Source organism: Bos grunniens, chromosome 8 (genome assembly GCF_055505025.1).
Source record: "Bos grunniens cultivar Pamir isolate PY7600 chromosome 8, Bosgru_T2T1.0, whole genome shotgun sequence".
In the NCBI taxonomy this organism is placed as follows: Eukaryota; Metazoa; Chordata; class Mammalia; order Artiodactyla; family Bovidae; genus Bos; species Bos grunniens.
Genome location: NC_141172.1, coordinates 89,202,092 through 89,217,865, shown reverse-complemented (window position 1 = coordinate 89,217,865; position 15,774 = coordinate 89,202,092). Strand labels below are relative to the sequence as shown.

The 15,774-nt window shown below is 42.1% G+C and overlaps 2 pseudogenes; one reads left to right on the top strand and one right to left on the bottom strand.

The window, feature by feature from the left end:
• Positions 1-3,142: 3,142 nt before the first annotated feature.
• On the top strand, positions 3,143-9,936 carry LOC147367646 (keratin-associated protein 3-3-like; annotated as a pseudogene).
• Positions 9,937-12,658: 2,722 nt separating this feature from the next.
• On the bottom strand, positions 12,659-15,352 carry LOC147367645 (vasculin-like protein 1; annotated as a pseudogene).
• Between the last annotated feature and the right edge of the window lie 422 nt (positions 15,353-15,774).

Below are 15,774 nucleotides of genomic sequence, written 5' to 3'. Positions count from 1 at the left end.
GATAGTCTACGGCCCTTTCTATAAAGTGATAGGTCTTGGTGAAGTGTAGGAAAGAAGGCCCTGCCTCAAATTACTGCTATAGTGTCCTTGGGAATGATGGTCAAATGAGCCCCCTCTGTCTCCTTTGGGACTTCCTTGATGGTCCAGTGACTAAGACTCTGTGCTCCCAATGCAGATGGCCTGGGTTTGATCCCTGGTTGGGGAACTAGATCCCACATGCAACTAAAGATTCTTCATGCCACAAGTAAGACCTGGTGCAGGACTTGGGAGAGTTGGACCATAAAGAAGGTTGAGTGCTGAAGAATTGATGCTTTTGACTGTGGTGTTGGAGAAGACTCTTGAGAGTCCTTTGAACTGCAAGAAGATCAAATCAGTCAATCCTAAAGGAAATCAATCCTGAATATTCATTGGAAGGACTGATGCTGAAGCTGAAGCTGAAGCTCCAATACGTTGGCCAGCTGATGCGAAGAGCCAACTCACTAGAAAAGACCCTGATGGGAAAGAGAAGGAGTTGACAGAGGACGAGATGGTTGGATGGCATCAGTGACTCAATGGGCAAGCGTTTGAGCAAACTCTAGGAGATATTGAAGGACACACACCTACCACTGGATTCTACAAAAACAATGAACTTCTTTTGTTTTTGTTTTGCATATCTAGCCATCCATCTCTATATTGAGCTACCTCGTACTTTTAATTAAATAAGCTCTATACTTTATTTGGATGTTTAAAATTTTAGGTTGTGACAAAATACACATAATAATAGGGGCTTCCCTGGTGGCTCAGTGGTAAAGAATCCGCCTGCCAATGCAAGAAATGCAGGTTTGATCCCTGCGTCAGGAAGACCCCCTGGAGAAGGAAATGACAACCTACTCCAGTGTTCTTGCCTGGGAAATCCCATGGACAGAGGCGCCTGGCAGGTTACAGTCCATGGGGTCGCAAAAGAGTCAGACATGACTTAACAACAAGACAACAACAGCAACAATAATACATAATATAAAACTTACCACATTAACTATTTTCAAGTGTAAAATTTAGTGGCATTAAGTACATTCATATTGCCATGCAACCATTACCATTCTCCATCTCCAGAACTTTTTCATTTTCCCAGTCAGAAACTCTGTTCCCATTAAACACGAACTCTCCATCCCCTCTCCCCCTACTAAGCACTGTGTTACTTTCTGTGTCTATGATTTGACTACTCAAGGTCCTTCATATGAGTCTCTCATAGTCTTTTTGTGACTGGCTGAGTTCACTCAGAATGATGTCCTCAGAGTTCATCCATGTTGCTAGCATGTGATATGGTTTCCTTCCTTTTTAAGGTGATGTAATATTCCATTGCAAGTATATGCCACATTTTGTTATCCATTCCTCTGCTAACGATCATTTTGGTTGCTTCCACCTTCTGACTATTATAAATAATGCTGATATGAAGATGGGTGGGCAAATGTCTGTTCAAGTCCCTGCTTTCCTTTGTTTTAGGTCTATACCTATGAGTGGGATTGTGGTGATCTACCACATATTTTGAAGTATTTCAAAGAAAGTTGCAGACACCTATGAGTGGGATTGTGGTGATCTACCACATATTTTGAAGTATTTCAAAGAAAGTTGCAAATATACATCTACTTGACAGTTGTCTCTTTTTCTCCTTCACAAGTCTACACCATCCTATGAGTTTTGACAAAGGCCTATGCCTATACCTGTATAACTCAAACACCATTGAGTTATGGAACATCTCCACCACTCCAGAAATTTCCCTCATGTTAGAAGGTATTTGTGAAGGGACTCTGAAGGGACTTTTCTATTGCTCTGGTGGCTGGTGGGAAGGTGACCAGCCTATAGGCAAGGGGATGTCACCCTGAAACCAAGCAGACCTAGGAAAATGTCTTATCTAAACCGTCCAATGAGGTTCCCAGTGACAGAACCCTCCCAGAGCCCTTTGCTTACTGATGATTAGGAAAAAGACCATGGGAATATACTGTGACCTCTTAGGCCATCTATGAGTGGAGAAAGAAAGCAAGCCCTAGCAGCTGATGATTAGAGAAGCAAAGGAATGCAGGAACAAAGACAGAGCAGTCATAAGTCTGCTTAAGTCACAACCATAACTTAAGCAATACATTGGCTCCAAGGGCTCCCAGTTCTGTCTCTGTTGGGTACTTTGGTTTGTTTATTTGGCATTTGCTACCTGTTCTCCTTGCTTGGTGCCTTGAAATAAACACTGTACTTTCCTTAACCACAACCTTTGTGTCAGTGGCAGATGCAAGTTTAGTTGGGTGACAACCCTAGGAACATGGGTCTCTTGCTGTGGACTTAGGTTGTGTTGCCCCAGAACACACACACACACACACACACACACACACACACACACACACACCATGGATTCAGTGCATGTCCACTTCACTTCTGGCAAGTTTGTGCCCCCACTGTCTCACCCAGGCTGTCCCAGTCAGGACACACATAGAACAAATCTACCATGAACAATAGGTCCGGGCACGCTGATTACCAGCTATGTGAAAGGTTTCAATAAAGAAAGTAATTCTCTACTAAACCTTTGGGCTCCATGGGCAGTTCTGACTGCCAACTCTCAGAGATCTCCAAGGGCTGGTACACACAGTGGGCCAGGGGAGGGCTCCATATCAACTTCATGGGTTCCTGCAAGAGGATTTTGTTGATTCTTTCATGATTCTGAACTTAGGATACGTCTTAACATTAATAGCAAAATAGCTTCCTTGATTGCAGGCAGAGGATGAGGCCATGATGTTCCTGTTGTGTGTGAACCAGCATCTGTGGACCAAGTCTCTTCTGTGCCCATGGGATTTTAGCTTCTGGATTCTTCCTTTTTACTTAATATGTCTTCATAAGAATCACCTATAAAATGATGCAGCTATATTCTTAGTGATTTCAAAATTATACATTGCATATAAAATTTATATACTTTTATGTAAAATAAAGTTTAGGCTTTCCGGAGGAAACTGCTTCCTCACACTGGCTGCCCTCTGTGCCTCGTTCATGCACCTTGGGGCCAGCGTCCCCTGCCAGCAGGAGCAACTTTCCACCGTAATGTGGCTGATGCTTGAAGAGAAGGTTACTGCCCAGAGTCTCGTAATACTATTTAAAAATTGACTGTGACTTAACTAAGCGGGAAATGGCGATGATGGTACTGGCATTTGGGGGTATGTTTCAAAGTGATTTTGTTGATTTAGGAAGGAGTTCTAACCCCAAGGGGGTCAGGACCATGATCTGGAGTTGGTAAAAATACAAGTGAGGCCCTGAAACCGTGGGAAAGGTCAGCAGCTCAGCGTTTCCCAAGATAGTCCCTCCCAGGACTCAGCTGCTAGCCTGAGCAGTTCTGTAGAGCAGGGAATGCCAGTGTCAGTTAGTAAACAGGTCAAACAAATAGAGGTGTGTGCTCTTATAGTGTGAAGCTGTCCCATCAACCCTCCAAAAACCTGGCTTCCGGAAAGCAAGGAGCAGGGCAGTCAGAGGCCTGGAGTCCCCCCATGCCCAGCTGACGTGTTTAATGGTGGGCATGATGCAGCACTTGGGTGTTTGGAGAGGAACTGAGATGCTGCGTTTGGAGCCTGTGACCCCTCTGGGCGGCAGTGTGTGGAGTGACTGTGGCCCCGGACAATACGGTACATGTGGGGCCTCTCTCCACATGCCTGTATAATTTCTCTCCAGGAAGGGGGTGTGCACCCAGGGAAACTCAGATGTGTAGGCATTCTGGGATCAAAAAGTTGAAAGCCATGATAGTAATGACCCACCGAGGACTTCCCTGGTGGCACAGTGGCTGAGAATCTGCCTTTCAATGTAGGGGACATGGGTTCGATCCCTGGTCGGGGAAGATCCCACCCGCTGCAGGGCAACTGCCTGTGCTCCACAGCTACTGACCCTGTGCTCTAGGGTCCGCAAGCCACAGCTACCGAAACCTGCGCGCCTAGAGCTGTGCACCGCAACAAAGAGTAGCCCCCTCTCCTCAAGCAGAGAAATCAACAAAGACCTAGAACAGAAAAAAAAAAAGAAAGACCCATCAGGCACCCTGCTGAGTCTGTCGACTGGTGCTGGAGGCTGCATGTCCCCTGGGCGACTCCCATGGCTTTGATCTGGCTGGCCATTCAGCTCCCCACGTCAGAGCCCTCAGCTGTGCAGAAGTGGTGGGGGGCCCATCTGTGATTATTTCTAGAACACTAGTGAGACACAAAATACCCTCTGTCTGGGGCATTCTGAGAGTAAGTGATGAAAAGTCTAAGAAGATGAGATTGCTGACAACTTTTATTCTATGATTCTGCAAAGCAGGAAGAAGTGCAGAGAATTCTGCAGGCCCAGGCCTGGAAGAATCTGCATGAGGGGTGAATGTACATGTTCCTGCATCTTTGGACATGTCTGTCCAGGCAGATGGGGCAGTGAGCCAGAAAACTTCCTGCCTTTTGAAAAAAACAAAAACAAAAAAAGGACAACAAACAAACAAACTAACAAAAACACCCAACTGACTGAAAAAGATAAGGCCTTTGAGTGAAGAGTGTAAATATAAAAGAGAAAGTGGGTCTTCCTTCCCACCCTCTAGCCCCACCACCAGCTTCTTCAGCCACTGCTGTCAGAGCCCTCGAGCACTGGGATCCCCACAGGCTCTGGGAGGTGGGATTGGTAGGCAGCACATGGCTTTCCTTTGCCCCAGGAAGTGGACTCTGTGCAGTGGAGGAGAATAGTTAGAGCCTCATGCTCTTTGTTTTCTTATCAAAAAATGACTCAACTTTCTTGGTGGTCAGAACCAAATACTTTATCATTTCAGGAGTTTGCTTCGTAAGTGGAAAAACAGCACATACACACAATACTGGGATACAGGTTTGGGGATTCTTAGAGATCTTCTACCAGCAGGGGGCCCATAACTCCAGGTTAAGAACACCCCAGGAGAAAAATTTTGCAAAGTGTAGGAAATAAAACCAAACCGCTTTCCCACGTCCACTACCATAAACAGTCTGCTTTTCCTTCAGTTTCCTCTAGCGTTTGCCCTGTCAAAGCCCTTCCCCATCAATTTGCACTGTTAAAACCCTGCCTCTTCATTACAACTGCTTTTAACAGCTGTGTAATACTCTACTGCTGAGGCATAGTTTGAAGTGAAAGCCGCTCAGTCATTTCCGACTGTTTGCTACCCCATGGACTATACAGTCCATGGAATTCTCCAGGCCAGAATACTGTAGTGGGTAGCCTTTCCCTTCTCCAGGGGATCTTCCCAACCCAGGGATCGAACCCAGGTCCCCAGCATTGCAGGCGGATTCTTTACCAACTGAGCCACAAGGGAAGCCCGAGACATAGTTTGCTGTTGGATGTTTAGACTGTTCCCACTTCTGGATCATTAGACGTAACACTATTGTAACATCTGTAGACATACAGTTTTGTCTCTGTTTCACTTAATTTCCTTTGAGTATATTCCTAGAGGTGGGATGATTAGGCCAGAAGATTTAAAGAATTTTTCATGTCCATGGTGTGTGTGTTGTATGTTCAGCTGCTAAGTCATGTCCAGCTCTTTGCAGTTCCAAGGACTGCAGCACGTCAGGCTTCCCTGTCCTTCACTGTCTCTTGGAGTTTGCTCAAATTCATGTCCATTGAGTCAGTGATGCTATCTAACCATCTTATCCTCAGCTGCTCCCATCTCCTTTGGCCTTCAATCGTTTCTAGCATCTGGGTATTTTCCAATGAGTTGGCTCTTTGAATCAGCTGGCCAAAGTATTGGAGCTTCAGCTTCAGTATCACTCCTTCTAATGAATATTCAGGGTTGATTTCCTTTAGGATTGACTGGTTTGATCTCCTTGCTGTCCAAGGGACTCTCAAGGGTCTTCTCCAGCACCACCTTGCTACACCTTGCTAAATTCTGATGCTCAGACCTGTTGTTTTATTTATTTTTAAATTTAAATGTTTTCATCATTTATTTTATTCTGGCTGTGCTGGGTCTTGGTTGCTGCTAGGACTTTAGTTGCGGTGAGCGGGAGCTGCTCTCTAGTTGCGATGCACAGGCTTCTCACTGTGATGCCTTCTCTTGTTGCGGAGCACAGCTGCAGGCACTTGGGCTCAGCAGTTGTGGCATGCAAGCTTCAGTTGCTGTGGCGCACAGCTTTAGTTGCCCGTGGCATGTGGAATCTTCAAAGATCAGGGATGGAACCATAGTCCCCTGCATTGGCAGGTGGATTCTAAACAACTGGGCCACTGGGAAAGTCCATAAACATGTTTTAATTACAGTTTAATCACCAACAGAGCAAGGAGGTGGGATCAGGTGGCCTGTAGGAAGGCAAGGTGCTTGTGGGGCTGGGGGGTGCAGCCTTTAGCTGCTGAGTGTGACTGCTGGAAGGTGCAGAGCTGTGTCCTGTGCTCATGCACCTGGTGGGAACTGGAAACTGTCCCTCCCTGCCCTGCTGCTGCCTGAGGAGGCTAACAGTTGCTCAGTAATAGCTCAGCTGGTAAAAAATCTCCCTGAAATGCAGGAGACCCCAGTTCCATTCCTGGGTTGGGAAGATCCCCTGGAGAAGGGATAGGCTACTCACTCCAGTATTCTTGGGCTTCCCTGGTGGCTCAGATAGTAAAGAATGCAATGCAGGAGACCCAGGTTCGATCCCTGAGTCAGGAAGATCCCCTGGAGGAGGGCATGGCAACCCACTCCAGTATTCTTGCCTGAAGAATCTTGTGGACAGAGGAGCCTGGTGGGCTATAGTCCATGAGGTCACTCCGACAACACACACACACACACACACACACACACACACACACACACACACACAACCCGAGTATGCTCTGGCTGACCTCCACCTGACCGGGCTTGCTTTTAAGGTTTGAATAGAATGGAAAGTTAATGCAGAATCCAGTCTTTGTGTTCTGACTTCCCAGCAAACTCCAGAGCTTCGGAGAGTCAGACAGATTGAATAATAAGTTTGCTTTGCTTTGACTGTACTACTTGAATTTCTTGAATCTACAACCTGGAAAACTTCTGTTTAAACTTCTGAAGATACATCAGAATGCCCTATGTTTTATAGGAAAAAATGTAGTGTAGTAAAATGTCAGTCAATTTATTATTTTTTGTGGTTTCTTTTAGTAGTGGATTAGTTTCCTGTTTTTTGCTTTTCTTTCTTTAGGGATTTGGGGAACAGAAATCCTATAAATCTTCTTAACTGGATCCACAATCTACCGCCCCTTGGCAACTGTAAAAATGGTCTGATGCCTTTCAGTCCATGATGATGACCTTTTGAAAGGCCTTGGAAAATCTGTTTGTGAATTTCCACCAGGCTGTACAATCATTCCTCTCTCAAATTCCTGCATCCCAGATGCTGCTCTAGAAAACTCATTTTACATTTATGTCTATGAGCCACTGAGTTAATTTTTGTATATGGTATGGAGTATGGATGAACGTTTAAATTTTTTTACATAAGATGTCTAATTATTTCGGCACTATTTGTTGAAAAAAGCTATTATTTCCCACAGAATTGCATTTACATCTTTGCAAAAAAATCAGTTGTCCATAAATGTGTGGGTCTGTTTTGGGGTTCTTTACTGTGTTCATTGGTCTGTTTTTCTGTCTTGATATCAGGTCCATACAGTCTTGATTACTACAGCATAATAAAAAAGAAACCTGAGATCAGATAGTGTTGGGCCTCCAGCTTTTGTCCTTTTTTCATAGTTTGTTTTGACCACTTCAGGTACTTTGCATTTCCATATAAATTTTAGAATTAGTCTGTCAATTTCTACCCAACTAAAGCTGTTGGGAATTTTGTTGGGATTTCTGACATCTTAGTAATATTGAGCCTTCTGATCCATGAATAAGGTATATCTCTCAACTTATTTAGGTATTCTTTAATTTCTTTCATCAGTATTTCATAGTTGTAAGTGTGAGTTAAGTTTCATAGCTGTAAGTTGTAAGTCTTATACATTTTTGTCAAATTTATCCCTAAGTATTTTATATTTCTTGATGCTGTTATAAATGGTATTATCTTAATGGGCTTCCCAGGTGGTATGGTGGCAAAGAATCCACCTGCCAATGCAGAAGTTGAAAGAGACTTAGGTTAGATCCCTGGATCAGAAAGATTTCCTGGAGTGGGGAATGGCAACCTGCTCCAGTATTCTTGCCTGGAAAATTCCATGGATGGGATCCTGGTTGGCCATAGTCATGGGGTCACAAACAGTTAGACATGACTGAATGACAGAGCATGTGCACACCCACACACATTATCTTAATAATTCCAATTTCCTATTGTTCATTGCTAGTATATTGGAGTAGAATTAACAGCTGTATGTTGACCTAAAATCCTGAAGCTTACTAAACTCGCTTATTAGTTCTAGCAATTTTTTAAAAAATAGATTCTATCAAGATTTTTATTCATTAATTTATCTTAATTGGAGGATAATTAATTCACAATATTGTGATTTTTTTTTGCCATATATTGACATGAATCAGCCACAGGTATACATGTATCCCCCCATCCTGAACCTCCTCCCTTCCATTCTATCCCTCTGGGTTGTCCCAGAGCACCAGCTTTGGGTGCCTGCTTCATGCATCTATTTTACTTGTGGCAATGTACATATTTCAGTGCTGTTCTCTCAAATCATCCCACCCTTGCTTTCTCCCACTGAGTCCAAAAGTCTGTTCTTTACATCTGTGTCTCCTTTGCTGCCCTGCAGGTAGGATTGTTGGCACCGTCTTTCTAAATTCCATATATATGCGTTAATATACAGTATTTGTCTTTCTCTTTCTGACTTACTTCACTCTGTATAATATACAGGGATGATCATAAATCAATAAATTTTATTTCTTACTTTTCAATCTAAATGTCTTTTATCTCTTTTGCTTGCCTGCTTACACTGCTGACTAGACATCGTGAGAGCAGACATCCTTGTCTTGTTCTTGAATCATAGGGGAAATGCAGTCAGTCTTTACCACCAAGTATTACATTAGCTATAGGTTTTCTGTAGGTGTTCTTTATCAGATTGAATAAGTACCTTTATGGCTGTAATTTTTTTTTTTTTAATTAGAAATAGATGTGAGCTTAAAAAATAGTGAAAAGTGTTTCATCTTATTCCATTCTGGCTGTCACCTTACTTGCTCAATAGAAATTGAATTATATCATCAATAAATAAGGCAAATACATCTGAGATGCATATAGTCATATGCAACATTCATCTGTAGCTAGCCATGTCTTTGTTGATCCAATTAATCATTTAAGTTGCATATTCTAAAATTAACCATTAAAAATCATATCATGTACATATTATTTAAAGCTAAGAAGAAAAAAATGAGAAGAATTTAGCCTCTGAAACTATAGCTGAATTGTCTTTTGGATTAATTATCCATAATTCATGTAAGATTTGGCATTCCAGGACCCTGTGAATATAAAATGTGATTATCTTATGACAAAAAGTGATGTCAATGAGTCAAAAATACAATTACTTTAATAAGGGCAGGTACTCTTAATGGACAAGTAAATGTCAAATTGATTAGAGAATTTTAGTGGAAAACGGTGGCATAAATAAAAACGAGAGGAAGCCTTTTGATGGATCAACACCTGATGAAGCAGATATATAAAGAGCCCCAAAGTGAGAGGAGACATTTCATCCTAGATATTTCATCTTTCACTCCAAGATACCAAAAGCAAACCAGGTTCCCAGTGCCATAGCTTACTGTGCTCCTCTCTGCTGCATGTTCCCACCAGCCCCGTCACTACTGTCTGCTCCTCTGACAAATTCTGGGCATGAGTCTGCCTGCCCAGTCCTGCTCACGTATGGTTTGGTTACTGGAGATAACCTGCTGTGACAGCTGCCCAAACCCTGCCACATTTCTCAACCCTATGTGCCCACCTGCTTCCTGCTCAACTCTACCCAGCCCACCCCAGACCTGGAAACCATCAACCTCACAGCCTTCACTCAGCCCACCTTGAGCCCTGTGTCCCAAGCTGCTGCTAACTGATGTTTGACTCACTCAGTGCCTGGTAATAACACAGAAGCTGTCTATTTGGCATTCACTTGCTCAGTATTTTATCACGTATTGAGGTAGATCCGATGGCATAGATATGGAAAGCCTACTTTTTATCCTAATGGAAAGAAAATAAATAAGCTTTTATGGTTATTTGGCTGAATAACAATTTGGTTCATTTGGGCAGGTGAATGTCATCTATTGTCAAAATAGTATTAAAGTCTGTAAGACCTCAGACCCTATTTTATTGGTCATATTGCTTCCTGGATCCCATTTATTGTATTGGGCATTTTCACAGAGGAAAAATAATTTCTTGATGGATTTTCTCAATAAGCTATTTCTGTGGCAAAAAAAAGAGAAATAGATGTGAAATTTTGTTGAGTGCTTTTTCTGTATCTATGGAAGTAATTGTTTAGTTTTTTATATTTAATCTTTTACATTTTAAAGTTTATAACTATGTTCATTTGCATTGATTTTTAAAATGTTAAACCAACCTTGCATTCCTTGCAAACCCAAATTGGTATAATGTATTTTCCCTTTCATACATGATTGACTTTAATTTGCTACATTAAAAAAATTATTTATTTGGCTACATTGGATCTTAGTTGCAGCACATGAGATCTTTGTTGTGTCATGCGGGATCTTTTGTTGAGACACATGGATTCTCCAACTGCGGTGCACAAGTTCTGGAGCATCCTGGACTCAGTAGTTGCAGTTCATGAGCTTAGTTGCTCTGTGACATGTGGGGTCATAGTTTTCAACCAGGAATCAAATCCTCATCCCCTGCATTGCAAGGCAGATTCTTAGCCATTGGACCACCAGGGGAGTCCCTGATTTGCTAAAATTTTGTTTAGAATTTTTGCATTCATATTAATGCAGAATATTGGTTTTTAGTTTTATTTTCTTGTAGTATTCTTATCTGGTTTTGGAATTAGGGTAGCTGGCCTGATAGAATAGGTTAGGATATACTCCTTTGTGTTTAATTTTCTGGGGTTTCCTTTGTGGGAATGGTTTTAACCACCGATTGAATTTCTTCATGTGGGAGTGCCTTGACCAACTTTCATGACAGTGGGATTGCTTTCAAGATTTAAATTAAACAGTAAGCTAATGCAGAAGCCAGTCACCACATTGCGTAATTCTGAGCAAACTTCAGAGAATCTAAGTCTATGAAACTACTCAGAATACTGAGTTTTATATTGACTATATTGCTTTTATTTATTTTATTTCTATCAGGTTATCTCTTTCTTTTTAAATGAACTTTGGCAGCTGGTGAATTTTAAGGAATTTATCCATTTCAGTTATCAAATTTATTAACAAAAAGTTGTTCACAGTTTTCCCTTATAATTCTTTTTAATATATGTGGAATCTGTGATGATGTCACTTCTCTCATCTTTGAATACTGGCAATTTATGTCTTTTCTTTTAGTTGGATAATTAAAGAAAAACATTGTATTTTGTTATTTTAGTGGTTACTCTGGGTTTCTGGTATACTTGTCATGGTCTATTTTCAAGTGATGTTAGACCACTGCATATCCAAGAAAGCCACAGGAGTAAGCTTTAATTCCTCCCCTCCTATGCTTTATAGCTTTGTTACCATTCAGTTTCTAATGCTTACTACAAATCTCAAAACCCATAGTTTGTATTTTTATAGAAGCAAATCTCTTTTAAAAGGGTTTAAACAATAGGAAGAAACCATGTATTTTCACTCATGTAGACACAATTTCTGGTGCTTTATCCCTTTATCCTATTTTCATCTGATTTAATCACCTACCTGCTTGCAGAGACACCCCTTAACATTTCCTGATGTATGAGTCTACTCCTGGGCTTCCCTGCTGGCTCATATGGTAAAGAATCCACCTGCAATGTGGGAGACCTGGGTTCGAGGTCTATTTATAAGAAATTCTTTGAGCCTTTGTAAATTTGAAATACATTGGATTTTGCTTTTTAAAATTAAAACTTTTTTCCCACCAAACTAATGCAAACTATTTATTTCAAGTTAGTTATTTTATGCAGTAGTTTCCCCCCTCAACAGACCTGTGATAACAACATCTTTTAAATCTGTAAATAATGTTATCAAAGTAATCTTAATCTTTGAAATCTCACAAAAATTTATATTTTACAATCCACCCTGAATATCAAGGCTTCAAGAATAGCACAACACTTCCTATATCCAAATATTTTACAGCTGTACCCAGAAAGAAAAAAAGGGGGGAAAAAACCACATATGCTTGGTTAAGGGCTAACCTTACCTGAGCAGCCAGAAATAAAATAAAATATCCAAATTATTAGCATTAATTTAATACAATTATAACTTCAATAGTCACTTTGTCATTGACAGTGATTGCTTGAGCACAGGGGTGAGTGCCCCAAGGGCTGGTAGTAGAAGCTGCTGCTGCAGACCAGTGTCTCTTCCTTTCTGCACTGCCAGCTCTGTCCTGTGCATTGCCCCATATATACTGTGTGTATGTGTGTGTGTTTTAAAAATATTTCCCACCACACAAAGTTCTCTCTATTAAGCAGATAACAGGGAAGAACAACAACAAAAGCTAAACAAGCCAATTGTTCGCTCTCTCTTTGGGATATGATTATTTTTCCTGTGCATGAAGTATTCAACAATAACATAAGAAAAGGAAAAGAACGATTTCTTCTGTATAATCCCTAAACACACAAGCTGAGTTTACTGGGTCAGATTTAACTGTGAGCATTTATATGCCTACTTCCAGGCATTGTCATCAGATGTCTCACTGCTGCTTGTCTCTGTGTCTGAGTCCTCAAACTCTGCTCTGCAAGTGGTCCTCCAAGGGGAGAATAGGTTGGAACTTCGACTGCAAGAAGCCATTCTTCCTAAAGCCGTTTCTTATCAGCTGCTCTGTCTTCATGTGGTACTCTCTGAGGTCATCCTTTGTGAGGGGAAGGAAATTCTCATCATTTTCAGGATACTCCTGCCATCCCATTGCTTTCAGTAACCTGTGCTCTGCTTCCAGTGAGTGAGAGAGGACTTCCCCTTCCTCTTCTACAGGGAGAGCAAGACCATTCTGATAACAGCCTTCCTCTCATTTTCCGTTGGTTCAGGTGTGTTATTGTCCTCCAAATCTTTCAACTTCTCACACTCTCTGCCCTCTGAGAAGTCCCCATTCTGGTCATCCTTCAGAGTCTTCAGGAGCTCGCTCTTCCTGTCAGTAGTTCGGCAGGTCAACTTGGTCAGATGAGAGGAGCTGATCTCAATTGGAGGAGTGGTGCTGGTGGGGCTCTCTTTGGGAGAGCTTAAAACTATACCACCAGCCAGTACTACTGGTTTGATAACAGATTGGTCTGTAAAAGCAGACTCTTGGCTAAAGGAATGTCTTTGATTGTGTGGATCACAATAAACTGTGGAAAATTCTGAAAGAGATGGGAATACCAGACCACCTGACCTGCCTCTTGAGAAACCTGTATGCAGGTCAGGAAGCAACAGTTAGAACTGGACATGGAACAATAGACTGGTTCCAAACAGGAAAAGGAGTACATCAAGGCTGTATATTGTCACCCTGCTTATTTAACTTATATGCAGAGTACATCATGAGAAACTCTGGGCTGGAAGAAGCACACGCTGGAATCAAGATTGCTGGGAGAAATATCAATCACCTCAGATATGCAGATGACACCATGCTTATGGCAGACAGTGAAGAAGAACTAAACAGCCTCTTCATGAAAGTGAAAGAGGAGAGTGAAAAAGTTGGCTTAAAGCTCAACATTCAGAAAACTAAGATCATGGCATCTGGTCCCATGACTTCATGGGAAATAGATGGGGAAACAGTGTCAGACTTTATTTTTTTGGGCTCCAAAATCACTGCAGATGGTGATTGCAGCCATGAAATTAAAAGACGATTACTCTTTGGAAAGGAAGTTATGACCAACCTAGACAGCATATTAAAAAGCAGAGACATTACTTTGCCAACAAAGGTCCATCTAGTCAAGGCTATGGTTTTTCCAGTGGTCATGTATGGATGTGAGAGTTGGACTGTGAAGAAGGCTGAGTGCTGAAGAATTGATGCTTTTGAACTGTGGTGTTGGAGAAGACTCTTGAGAGTCCCTTGGACTGCAAGGAGATTCAACCAGTCCATCCTAAAGGAGATCAGTCCTGGGTGTTCATTGGAAGGACTGATGTTGAAGCTGAAACTCCAATACTTTGGCCACCTCATGCGAAGAGCTGACTCATTTGAAAAGATGCTGATGCTGGGAAAGATTGAGGGCAGAAGGAGAAGGGGAAGACAGAGGATGAGCTGGTTGGATGGCATCACTGACTCCATGGACATGAGTTTGAGTAAATTCCAGGAGTTGGTGATGGACAGAGAAGCCTGGTGTGCTGCGGTTCCTGGGGTCGCATAGAATCAGACACAACTGAGTGACTGAAATGAACTAAACTGGCTAGAGGAAAGGGATCCTGATTTGTGTTCCATTCTGTTAGCTTTCCATGCACTGGTGTTGGATAGAGGTGGTACAGGCTTAGGAACCAGGTTCTTATAGACACTTGGAACCATAGTTAATGATTTGTTTCCATTTGCATGATGAGATCCTGGTGAATGCAGCAGAGAAGGCGGCAGCAGGATCTTCTTTGAAAACTTTTTTGATGACTAGCATTTTGGAGGGCTGCTTGGCACCAGGTGGGTTTTCTCACACTCTAGAAGGGGTCTCAATAGGTCTGCATGGCTGATTCTGTTTGCCAGTTTCTGGATTCAAAGAAGGAAAGTCTTCCTCTTCAAACTTTTCCATCTTATCTTCTTTCTTCTCTCTCCTAATATCTGTAGGTGGCTTTTCCTAAAAGGCACATTCTTTCTTGGAGCGGAAGCTGCCATTCCAGTGGTGATGGTTTCCAGTGCCAACCCCATATGCTGGCTCATACCATCATGACCTAATGCAGAGCCATGCCAACTAGATAGGTCCCCTGTGATTCCAGCATACGCTCCCTTAGAGACACCAGAGTCCACAGAATCATGGCAGAACAGGGAGGGCTAGTGCCAAGAATCTCCTATTATCTGAAGAGGTCCATTGTGAAAAAGCCATCAGAGGAATTATGTCTACAACAGCTTACTCCAAATCTACATCTCCTTGGGATAGGTGCCCTCCATGTTTTTCGAAGGTCACTGTAGGTGACTTAGCTGACTGCGGTGTTGAGAAATTTAGCCGAGCAGGAACAAAGTCACGCTGCACCATTTAAATCCAGTGTCTCTTTTCAACAAGGTGAGGCCTCCAACCTAATGGCCAGGATCCCAGAGTATAATCTCTGTGGTCCTGCTTCCTGAACTTTGAGTTGCCAGCTGGATTTCCATGAGGTTCTCTTGTAAAGGGGGTACTTAATTAGGCTGGCCAGCAGAATGCCTTACGATGAAGCACAAAGAAGCCAGGCTCTGTGTGGATCAATCTCTCAGTCCCCTCAACTGCTCATCTTAAACTATCTACTTCCTGACATATTTCCCAAAGGGGAAGGAAAAAGGGGAGAGAGGGGAACATAAAACGTATTTGTTCCATTTAAAAAATGGGAGAAGGGAAAAGAGCTACATCAATGTTCAGCTCATTCAACTTCCTTGAGTGATGGCACTATGATGTTGCTTAAATAGATGATACGTGGACATCTGCACAGTGAATGCAAATGCTGTTCATAACAAGATCATAGCTTAGAAAGACAGAATGACTTCTGTTTGGTCAAATAATGTCATTGAAGTGATAGATCAAAAATAAAACATTGAAGAGCTATAAAAGATCTTCTGAGTAGTCAACTCTAGTGGCAAAACATCCATCCACATTACAAAGCCGTTAATTTACAAATCTCATTATTCTTACATGGCTGCT